This window comes from Elephantulus edwardii, unplaced genomic scaffold (genome assembly GCF_000299155.1).
Source record: "Elephantulus edwardii isolate Elephantulus edwardi_28Jun2011 unplaced genomic scaffold, EleEdw1.0 scaffold00051, whole genome shotgun sequence".
NCBI classification, from domain to species: Eukaryota; Metazoa; Chordata; class Mammalia; order Macroscelidea; family Macroscelididae; genus Elephantulus; species Elephantulus edwardii.
The window spans coordinates 6,531,536-6,542,884 of NW_006399801.1; positions in this window are offsets into that span (position 1 = coordinate 6,531,536).

Consider the following 11,349-nt stretch of genomic DNA (forward strand, 5'->3'; position numbering starts at 1 on the left):
TCCTCAGTTTCAGCAAGCAGGGTTGTGTCATCCGCATAATGCAGATTGTTGATAAATCAGTTTTGTTTTTTTTTTAAAAAAAAAAACTGGAGTTCTTACGTGGTGTAAAAGACTAATGTGCTTGGCACGAATCTAAAGGTTGGAGGCTCAAGTCCACCCAGAGACTCTTTAAAAGAAGGTTGGACTGTATATTTCTGAGAAAGTTGTCACTGAAACCTTGTGCAACACTATTCTGCTCTGGACAGAAAAGACTGCCATGAGTTGATCAGTCAACTCAATGTCAACTGCAGTTTTTTTGTTTTGTTTTGTTTTTACTTTGGTTTGGTTTTGCTATGGATGATGTTTATTTCCTTTTTTTTTTTTTTTTTTTGGTGGAGACTGGTCCAGGAAGGAAACAATGACAATTTAGGAAGCTGTGCAGCTACTGAAAGACTGTGGTTTGAATTCATCAGTTACTCCAAGGAAGGAAGATGGGCAATCCCCTCCTTTATGATGTACAGCCTCAGAAAAACAAGTAATTAAAAATTTTGAGATAATTATAAGAGTAATTTATAAGAATAAACCACAATTAATTTTGCAGTTTATTTAACTAAACTAAAGGCTTCCCCCGCTCCCCAATGGTCTTTTTAAGGGATCTCTGGTAGACTAGTGGGTAGAATTGCACTGGTAGCCCAAAAGTGATACATCTCTGGTATTTTTAATCCATCAGTGGTTCTGTGGGGAAAAGATGGGCAATATCTACCACTGTGATTCACAGCCTCTGAAAACCCACCAAGGCTCAGCTATGAGTCTATTTCAGCTCAATAACAATGAGAGAGAAATTGCCTTTATAAAAAAGCTTGATTCGCCTATAACCTCTGAAGGATGAATTTCCAGGTAGTCAACAATCTCTTGTTAGATCTTGAAGTTTCCACAGAACCTTATTTCTTAGAAACTCTTAATTTGTACTTACCCTGAATTCAGGACATAAAATTTCATATACATTTTAAATCAACAAATCTGTCAACACAAATAAATTTTCCTCTCCCATTTCAGAATAAGAAGGCCCTGAGCCCCTGGAGGCACTCAAATTCTTCTAGATGACATACTGTGTTACACATCAGAAATGCTCCCTGGGTCTTTCTTAGTTTTACAGAAGTCTTTCTTCGGATTGAGCTACTCACTGGGTTCAGATCACCAGCCGTTAGGTTAGTAAGCCTAACCTCACTGTAACTGACTTGATTCCAACTCATAGCAAATCTCCACTGGATTTCCAGAGGCAGCAGTCCTTGAAAGCACAGACATCATGTTGGAGAAAGTGGATGTTTAGTGAAAGGAAGACACAACATGAGATGGGTTGGCAAAAGGGCTGCAACAATGAGCTTGAGCATGGCTGAGATCAAAGGGCTGGTACATGATTGGGCAAAGTTGAGATCTTTTGTTCTTATCACTACATCATATCTCTATGAGTCTTATTAATAAGGTCACTATGAGTCATAGTCAATTTGTACCTAACAACAACAACATATATATATAGATAGAGATATAGAGGTAGAGGTAGAGGTAGAGATAGAGGTATGTAGAGATGTAGATATGTAGATATATAGATACCTACATCTGTTGTTGTTATGTACTATCAAGTTGACTATGACTCATATGTAATCTAATAATAGCATTAACTCTTCCCTATCTTGACCCAATCTCACTATCTCTGACACACTTATCTCCATGTCACAATCACTGTGTCAATCCATCTCATCCCGGCCCTTCCTCTCCTGTGTTGTCCCTCCACCCTTCCAAAAATGATCACCTTTTCCAAGGACTGGTCCCTCCTGGCAACATGCCCAAAGTCTGTGAGATGAAGTTTCAAAATCCTTGCACCTAAGAAGTAACTTGGTTTCACTCTTTATTAGACAGACCTGTTTGTTCTCTAGGCAGTCCACGGTATGTTCAATATTCTTTTCCAGAAACACAACTCAGGAATGGATTCTTCTTCTGTCATCCTTAGACACTGCCCAGTTCTCAGAAGCATAGCAAGTAATGAGACGACCATGGCCAGGATCAGACACATCTTTTCTCTAGACTAACGTCATTTTTCTTTAGCACCCTGTAGAGATCCTTGATAGCAGGTTTTCCTGATGCAATTCGTATTCTCTCCCCCTCTTTTTTTTAATTGTGATTTTAACTAAAGTTTACAGAAAAGTTGGATTTTAATTCATTGTTGCACATTTTCCACCCTGCACCCCTAGCTCACTTTAAAAAAAAATATTCATTCATTGTTATATCATTTCCTCCCTCTTCGCCTCATCCTTCCCCCAAGTCCACTTTGCTATGCACCTATTATTCTGGACTGTTGTCATACAAATAATGCTTAACTGTAGATTCCTTTTAAACAGTTTTTTTTTCTTTCATATGTTCCAATGTAGTGTTCATTATTTATTCCCTCTTTTCTTAACTTTCTCCCCAACCACCATGTCAGTCCTGTTTTATAACTAATCTTTTGATTTCCTGACTGCTGGTGCCAAGTGTAGATTGCAAAATTAAAGAAGCAAGATGAAATCATTAACAACCTCAGTCCTTTCTCTGTCTATCATGATACCTATTATCCCAGTGTTTAAGATCTTTGTTTTCTTAATATTGAGATGCAATACATATTGAAGACTGCAATCTTTGATGTTTTGCAGAAAACACTTCAAGTTTTGATGAACAAAGTTGAGTCACCTGCAAAACACATGCTGTTGATGAATCTTCCTCAGATTCTAATGCCACATTGTTCTTGACAAAGTCTAGCCTCCTAAATGTTCTGTTCTGCATAAATCTTGTAAAGGTATGGAGAAAGGATATATCCCTGATGCTCTCTTTTCTTGATTTTAAAGCATGCATTGTTTTGTTTGGATGACTGATTCCGGGTCTAAGTATAGGTTTCGCATGAGAAAAATCAAGGGTTTTGGGATTCCCATTCTTCTCAATGTTAGTCACAATTTGTTGCATAGTCAGTAAAACCCAAATAGACATTATTCTGATAATCTCTACTTTCAGCCAAGATCCATCTGACATTGGCAATGATGTTCCTAGTGTCATGGCCTTGTCTAAAGCAGCTTGTATATCTGACAGTTCTCTGTCAATGTCCTGTTTCCATTGTTTTGGAATAATCTTAAGTGGGATTTTGTTTGCATGTGATATTAGTGACATTGTTCAATAATTACTCACTTTTTTGGAGACTGGGAATAAATATGGATCTTTTCCAGTCAGTTGGCCAGCTAGCTGTCCTCCAGATGTCTTCACACAACCTGGTGAGCATGTCCAGGGCTATATCTGTTTGTTGAAATATGTCAATTGGTATTCTATAAACTCCTGGGGCCTTGATTTTTGGGGTTTGTTTGTTTGTTTGTTTGTTTGTTTTGTGAATTCCTTCAGAACAGCTTGACATTTCTCCTTCATCACGAATCAGAACTGTTTCATGAAGTGTATCTATGTTAGCCAATTCTTTTTGGTACAATGGCTTTGTGAACTCCTTCTATCTTCTTTTGATGCTTATGCTCATACTATCTTTAAGTATTGCAACTTGAGTCTGGAATTTGCTCTTCAGTTCCTTCAGCTTAAGATATGCTGTGGGAGTTCATCCCTTTTGATTTTCTGACTCCAGCTCTTTACACATTTCATTATAATACTTTGCTTTGTCTTCCCAAGCTGCCCTTTGAAATCTTCTGTTCAGCTCCTTAACTTCCTGATTTTTTCCTTTTGCTTTGGCTTCTCAGTGCTCTAGTACAATATTCAGAGTCTCTCCTGACATCCATTTTGGTCTTCCTCCCCCCACCATTTTCTGTCTTTGTAATGACCTTTTACATTACTCATGTATAATATTCTTGATAACATCCTACAGCTTATCTGGATGTCTAACATTAGTGTTTAAGGCCTCAAATCTGTTCTTGAGATGGTTTTTAAATTCGAGTAGGATATGTCGTCATCGTTGTTGTGTACCACAGAGTTGGAGCCATAGCTAACCCTCCAGTGGGTTTTCAGAGGCAGTTAATTGCATGAGAGGAGATTGCCCATCCTTCTACCATGGAGCAGATGATGGCCTCAAACTGTATGCCTTTGGGATTGCAGCACAGCATCTTGCCATTAGGCCACCAGAGCTCCCCTTGTAAAAATATACTCAAGGTCATATTCTGGTACTTGTGGCTTTACTTTCATTTTCTTTCGCTTCAGTTTGAACTTGAACATGAATAGTTGGTCTTTTCCAGTCAACACCTGACCTAGATTTCACAGCTGATATTGAGCTTCTCCCACAATTCTTTCCACAGTTGTAGTTAATCTGATCCTGTGTGGTTCATTAGATGAGGCCCACCTTTATAGTCACCACTAGTATTTTTGCTATAAAAGGTATTTACACTAAATAAATCATTGATTGTACAAAATGCTATCATTCTGTCTCCAGCCTCGTGCCTTTGAATTAGGGTGTTGACAAAGCATAGTAAATATACCACAGACTCCAAAAGGAACACAAATATATCTTTAAAGAAGTGAAGCCATGGTGTTCCTTAGAGGCAAAGATAGTGAGACTGTGTCTCTCACTTCAGGCATGTTATCAAGAAGAGCCAATACCTGGCGAAGGACATTGTGTTTGGCAAAGAAGATAATTTGTGAATAAGAGGAAGACCTAACAACATGGACTGATACACTGCTTACAATGGGCTGAAATACTGAAGTGAGGAGGGATCAAAACTGCATAGCAAGTTTTCCCCTTATCTTCTTTTTCCTTTTTCAGTTGAGTATTTTACATTATTTTGGTTTTTTATTATTTATTTATTTGTATTACTAGTGTTTCTGTGATTCAAAGACAGGAAAGAAAGACTAAACTGGATGTGAGAAGAGACTGCCAAAAGCAAAGGGAATAGATGCTGAAGTAAACAATGAATAGATTTCAAAGGGCACCTGGAGAAGACAGATCAAAAATTGTTCATGAAATGTGCAAAGAGCTGGAGTCAGAAAACCAAAAGAGAAGAACACACTTGGCATTTCTCCATCTGAAAGAACTGAAGAACAAATTCAAGCCTCAAGTTGGAATACTGATGGACGCTAAATGAAAAAGCATGAATATTGCAAGAAGCATCAACAGAAAGTGGAAAAATATACAGAGAAACTGTACCAAAAAGAACTGATGAATACTGAACTATTTCAGGAAGTAGCATATGATCAAGAACCATTGGCAATGAATGAAGAAATTCAAGCTCCAATGGCAAAAACTAAGGTGTCAGTAACTGATGAAATACCAATTAAGGTGTTTTAACAAAAAGAGGCAAGAATGATGAGGCATATTTGGGGCATGTTATTAGGACGGGCCATCCCTTGAAAAAGAATATGATGCTGGAAAGGGTGGAGGGTTGGTGAAGGAGAGGAAGACCCTCAACCAGGTGGATTGACATGGTGACTGCTGCAGTGGGCTTTTGTGTGTCAGAATTGTGAGTATGGCTCAGGATAGAATAGGCTTCAGATCTTTTGTTCATAGGGTCGCTATGAGTTGTACTCAACTCTACAGCACCTAACAATAACAACAGCATTGCTATAACAAAAGTGCCAATATAGTTCTGAGACCAAAATTCCAAATCAGGGCTTTGTCCATATGGATTCCTTTCTTGTTAGTGTTGTGTGGTTGGGTGCCTTTAAGGCAGCTCTGACTCTTACCCAACATACATACATATATACATACATACATACACACATACACATACACACATACATACACTAGAATGAATAAGCCCTGGCCAATCCTGCACTATCCTCACAATCTTTATGGTGCTTAAATCCCCAATGCTGGAGTCATTGTATCATAGTATTCATGCTCATGTTAATAAATGTTTTCCACTGTACTGTGGTGATTAACATGTTGCTACAATACTACAATTTATCCCATCAGTATTTCAAATACCAGCCTGGTAAACAGGTTTCCGCAGGATTTCCAGACAAGGAAACAGGACTGGCCATCTACTTCTAAAAGTACAGGCCTCTGAAACAAACAGCAGCATAATACTATCTAGTATAGTTCCAAAAGATGAGCCCTCAAAATATGACTGGGAAAGGGATGCCTCCTCAGAGTAGGGTCTACCTTAATTACACAGGCAGATTAATGCTTTCGGTCAGTGAAGGATCTTCAAGATTGCAGTGCAGCTTCTTACCGAGCTCCCTAAATGAGGGATCTTCATGTGCTGATGTAGCGTGACTCAAAATGAGGACAAATAGCTACAAATGTCTTTGTTGGGAAGCCAGGCCATTCTTTGGTTTCTTTGTGTTCCTCAGATAACATTTGTCTTCCCAACTTGGTGCACCAGCTTCTGTGTTTAACTTGATCTTTTTATAATTCAGAAGTGATTAGATTTAGGATGTCAATGCTAATTTTTCAATAGAGTGCCAGATCTTTTTTCTGAAGTACCTCTGGTGGATTCAAATCTCTAACCTTTTCAGCTAGCAGCCAAGTGTGTTTACTATTAATATTACCCAGGAGCTCTTCAATATGGCTATCCTACTCATGTATCTGTTTTGGCTAAGGCTTGGGTGAGACTGTTGCTTGCAACTGAGTGTGAGCTGATTGGATTAAGCCTGTATTTTAAAAGGCATTGGGTTGCCAGTCTGGGACTACATCCAGTTTGGGATGATGAGTGGAGCAGCTGGATTCTATAAAGGTGTGTTTTCTATTTGGACTGAGGCTTGGGTGAGACTGTTGCTTGCAATTGGGTATGAAATGATTGGATTTAGCCTCATATTTAAATAGGCAAAATCAAAAGGCAACCCACAGCGTCCCTTTTCAGCAGGAAGTAGCTAAGAGAATACGCCATCCCCTTTTCCTTATGAATCAGGGTGAAGTCTCTCTCAGGGAGGAGTGATAGGGAATGGCAAAGGACACACTGACAAAGGAGATTAATCAGAACTGGCTTTGACAAGCACTGTGGCATTTGGACAAGAACAAACTGGGAGGAGGGTAGAGAGAATGGTGCAGCGGTGAATGAATGGAAACCCAAAATCTCTGTAAATGTTTATGAAAATTAATAAAATATAATTATAGGAAAAAAAAGGGATAGATGAATGGGTATTCTTGTCATTGCAGAAGTCCAGAGTGAAGGCTGCATAGTGGAGTGAACTTGGGGGGAGGGATTGTATAACAATGAAAGAATTTTTCTTTTCAATGAGAAGAGTAATTTAGGGGGGATGGGTGGGCAGGGAGAAAACTGCAACAATGAATGACTGGAAATCCTGTCTCTGTAAACGTTCATTAAAATTAATAAATTTTTAAAAAGAAAAAAAAACAAAAGGCAACTCATTTATCAATTACTCATTATCCAAAATTTTGCATTTACAACCTTAGTAGAAAGCTGTATGATTGTTTTGCACATTAATGACATCCATTTGGCTGCAATGATATCAAGGTGCAAGGCCATGTGTCAGCTTGACAGGGCCACAGTCCTCAGAAGCTTAGCAGATATCCCATGATGAAAAGTTTACAATGTTGATTTTATTACCCAGTGACTTGATTTTTAGGATCCAGCTATGTCAACAAAAAGAAGTGGACATATGAAGTTTTTGTTGTTGTTATGTGCCGCCGAGTCTCTTGTGACTCATAGCAACCCTATGTACAACAGCTCTAAACTCTGCTCTGTCCTGTGCCAATCTCATTGTCTCCGACACACTCATCCCGATTGCCCCAGTCACCGAATCAATCCACCTCCCAGAGGGCCTTCCCTTCCTGCGCCTGCCCTCCACCCTCCCAAGCATCATGTTCATCTCCAAGGACCGGTCTCTCCTTACAACATGACCAAAGTATGTCAGACGAAGTCTCAGAATCCTTGCCTCCAAGGAGCAGCCTGGTTTAACCCTCTCCAGGATGAATCTATTTGTTCTCTTAGCAGTCCATGGTACCCTCAGCATTCTTCTCCAACACCAAATCTCAAAAGCATCGATTCTCCTTCTATCCACCCTGGTCATTGTCCAGCTCTCTGATGCATAGCAAGTGTCTAAACTCAAACATATTAAGAAATGCAAATTAAAGCTCAGTGGAGAGGGTGAAGGAAAAAGCAAGTCACAGTGAAGTTTTGATCCTACATTGTAATAAATGGCACTGATCAATTGCATTTAATGTTAAAAACAAAATGTTTGTGCCTCAGTTCTCGTTTTCCCAGGGCATATTCCAAGCAGTGGAATAGCTGGATCATATGGAATTTCTATGTTCAGCTTGCTGAGGAAATGCCAGACTGCCTTCCAGAATGGTTGTACCATTTTACAATCCCACCAACAGTGTATAAGGGTTCCTATCTCATCACATGCTCTCTAACATTTACTACTTGCTGTCCTGTTAAACTTTGCTTCTGCTACTGGGGTGAAATGGTATCTCATTGTGGCTTTGATTTGCAACATTTGCATCTCTCTTATTGTCAGTGATTTTGAGCATTTTTTCCCGTGTCTGTTGGCCACCTGAATAGACTTATACACCAATGTTCATAGAAGTGCTATTCACCAAAGCAAGAATATGGAAACAGCCCAAATGTCCAACCACAATGGAATGGATTGAGAAATTATGGTACATTCACACAATGGAATACTACACAATACTCAAGAGCAATGATTTTGTAAATTACTACCTAACTTGGGAAGGACTGGACAGCATTAGGCTAAGCGAACTAACTCAGTCCCCTAAGGATAAACACTGTATAAAACCACTATTATAGAATTAGTAAGAGGATCCAAGGGGGGCAACAAGGGGATGAGGATGGGCAGGGCGGGCAGTGTTAATCATAGAGTCACACAATTTGATAGGTGAAGGGAGGGGGTTTAAAGGAAACAGGAAAGATCTGGTGTGAAAAAACAATGTATACAAAGTTTGTAAGTAAACCAGTATAAAATAAAAATTTTGTTTAAATTAAAAATAAGTTTGTGAATTATTTTATAAAAACCAATAAGAAACAAACCAAAAAACCTCAATAAGTGATCAATAACTATCAAATTTGCAAATATTGAAAATTCTAATAACTTCAGTATTGGTGTAAATAAGGAGTAGCCAAATCTCTTACACAGAAGTATTCAAAACACTCAAATTTAACTTTTAATCAATTCTGGCGCCCAGCAACCCTCCATCAGGTTTCCAATGTTATAAACTGAAATGAGAAAAGACTGCCCATCTTTCTCCTTAGAAGTTACTGGTAGATTCAAAATGCCAGAGAGAGCAGCCTTTGGATTAGCAACAAAACTCTGCATGGATTACTCCCCCAGAGCTCCCCACATAGAGATTCATTCTCTCTGAAGAGAAAATTAGAAACATCTAGCCAAGTTAAAAAGTAACTAGCTCATTGGCCCAGCAGTTCACTTTTGAGTAAATACCTCGAAGAAAACCATGCAGTAGTTTCACAAGCAAAAGGCACAAGAATAGTTTTTTAACTATTGTTTGTAATATAAATATATGTATGTATGTATGTATGTATGTATGTATATAATGAGATCAATAAAGTAAATTACAAAAAAAAGAGGCCAAAACTTAGAAATGAACATGGATAGTATCTCAGTTACCTACTGCTGCTGTAGCACAAAAACAAATGAGTGGTTTTAAAGAACAGACATTTATTTTCTCACCATTCTGGAGCCTAAAATCTCAAACCAGGATCTCAGCCATGTCAACTCCTCTTTGTAAACACCTCAGGTGGTCTTTAGGGAGTACAGTAAAGAATTGTGCTGCCAACCCAAAGGCAGACAGGTTGAACCCACCAAGTGAGCTGAGGGAGAAAGATGGACAATCTCCTGTGTGAGATTTTACAGCCTCTGAAAACCCCCTGAAGATCAGTCTGTTCCTACCTGAAGGCACATATAACAACAGGTGTTCTTTGGTTCCTTACCATTCCCTGGGCTATAAATGGCTCTCATATGCCATCTGTCTTTCCTCTGTATGCCTGTGTCTATTCTGCTTTTCTTATAACTCATATGTTATTAGGCTTAGGATCTAGTCCACATCGTAACCAACAAAACTTCTTTAATAGAACAGAAACAGATCCTATTTCCAAACACGACCACATCCACAAGCACAGGGCCAAGAAATCAACATGTATTTTGAACACAGTCTGACATACAACAGACACTAACAGCATTTTTAAATATCACTAAGCAGAAACACCAAATTAAACTTGACAATTGCCTCTTGGGGGATAGTGAAGGAAAAGTGATCATTGAAGGATCTACTGGGGGGTTGAGAGTATGTGTATTGTTAGAATCCAATAACTTCAGGCAGTTGCTATGCTGTGTTTATTATGAAATTTCCATATACTTTAAATATTGCTTATTTTCAGAAAAGCATACAAAAATATCTTTTAACGAATTTCTTTCTCTCTCAAATAGAACTTCTGATAGTCCTTCCCACTGCCATCCATAGGTGCACACACCACACGCCTGCTGGGTCTCACAGAGCATGTTACTCATGCAGGCTCAGTTCACAGAGAGACAGGGACGAACCTGTCACAGTTCTTTAGGCTTTCACTCAGGAGAAGACAGTATTAAAGTGGGCTACCTCTTGCTGACCACTAGGTGGGACATTACCTTTCCAATTCCTGAATACATACAAAACATGCAGTACATATCCTTGCTGTGACATACTGTCAAGTCCAGTACAACTCATAGGGACCCTCTGTGTCATCCTCAGCTTTCTATACACACAGGAGCCCGTTGCTGCTGTCACTGTGTTAATGCATCTGATTGAGGCCCTTCCTCTCTTGCACAATATGTACAGTATTGGCTTCTACAATACTAAGTGAAAAGGTATCCCAAGGAATCTCACAATAAGTGTGGTAGACCACCAATAGCTATGAAACCTATGTTCTATGAGAGTCTGTGTAGGGAAAAACAGAAGGTCAACTGGATTGCAAGAGTCAAAAAACCCCAGGAAAACCACAAAGTCATTGGCCCATATTTATTTAAAATCACTAAACCTCCTGGAATTCCACTTATGGTGAGCACAAGGAGATCATGATGGAATATTCAGATGGAGGTGGCACCATATAGGATCCTTAATCCATCGCAAGTAAAACATTGAAGAGACTTTTTACAATAAAATCCACAAAAAGGAAAAGGAGCACACAATGTAAAGAAAAATGATGGTTCAGAAAAAAAGTAGGGGAAGAGATCAGTCTATCAGATCTCAAAAAACACAAGATAGGTGTCTTGTTGAGCACCACAAAAAGATAAAAGTAAATAACCTAATTGAAAAATGGTCACAGGATATGTACAGACACTTCACCAAAGAAGACATTCAGATGGCCAACAAGCACATGAAGAAATGTTCAAAATCCCTAGCCTTGAGAGAGATGCAAATCAAAACAACTATGAGATATCATCTCA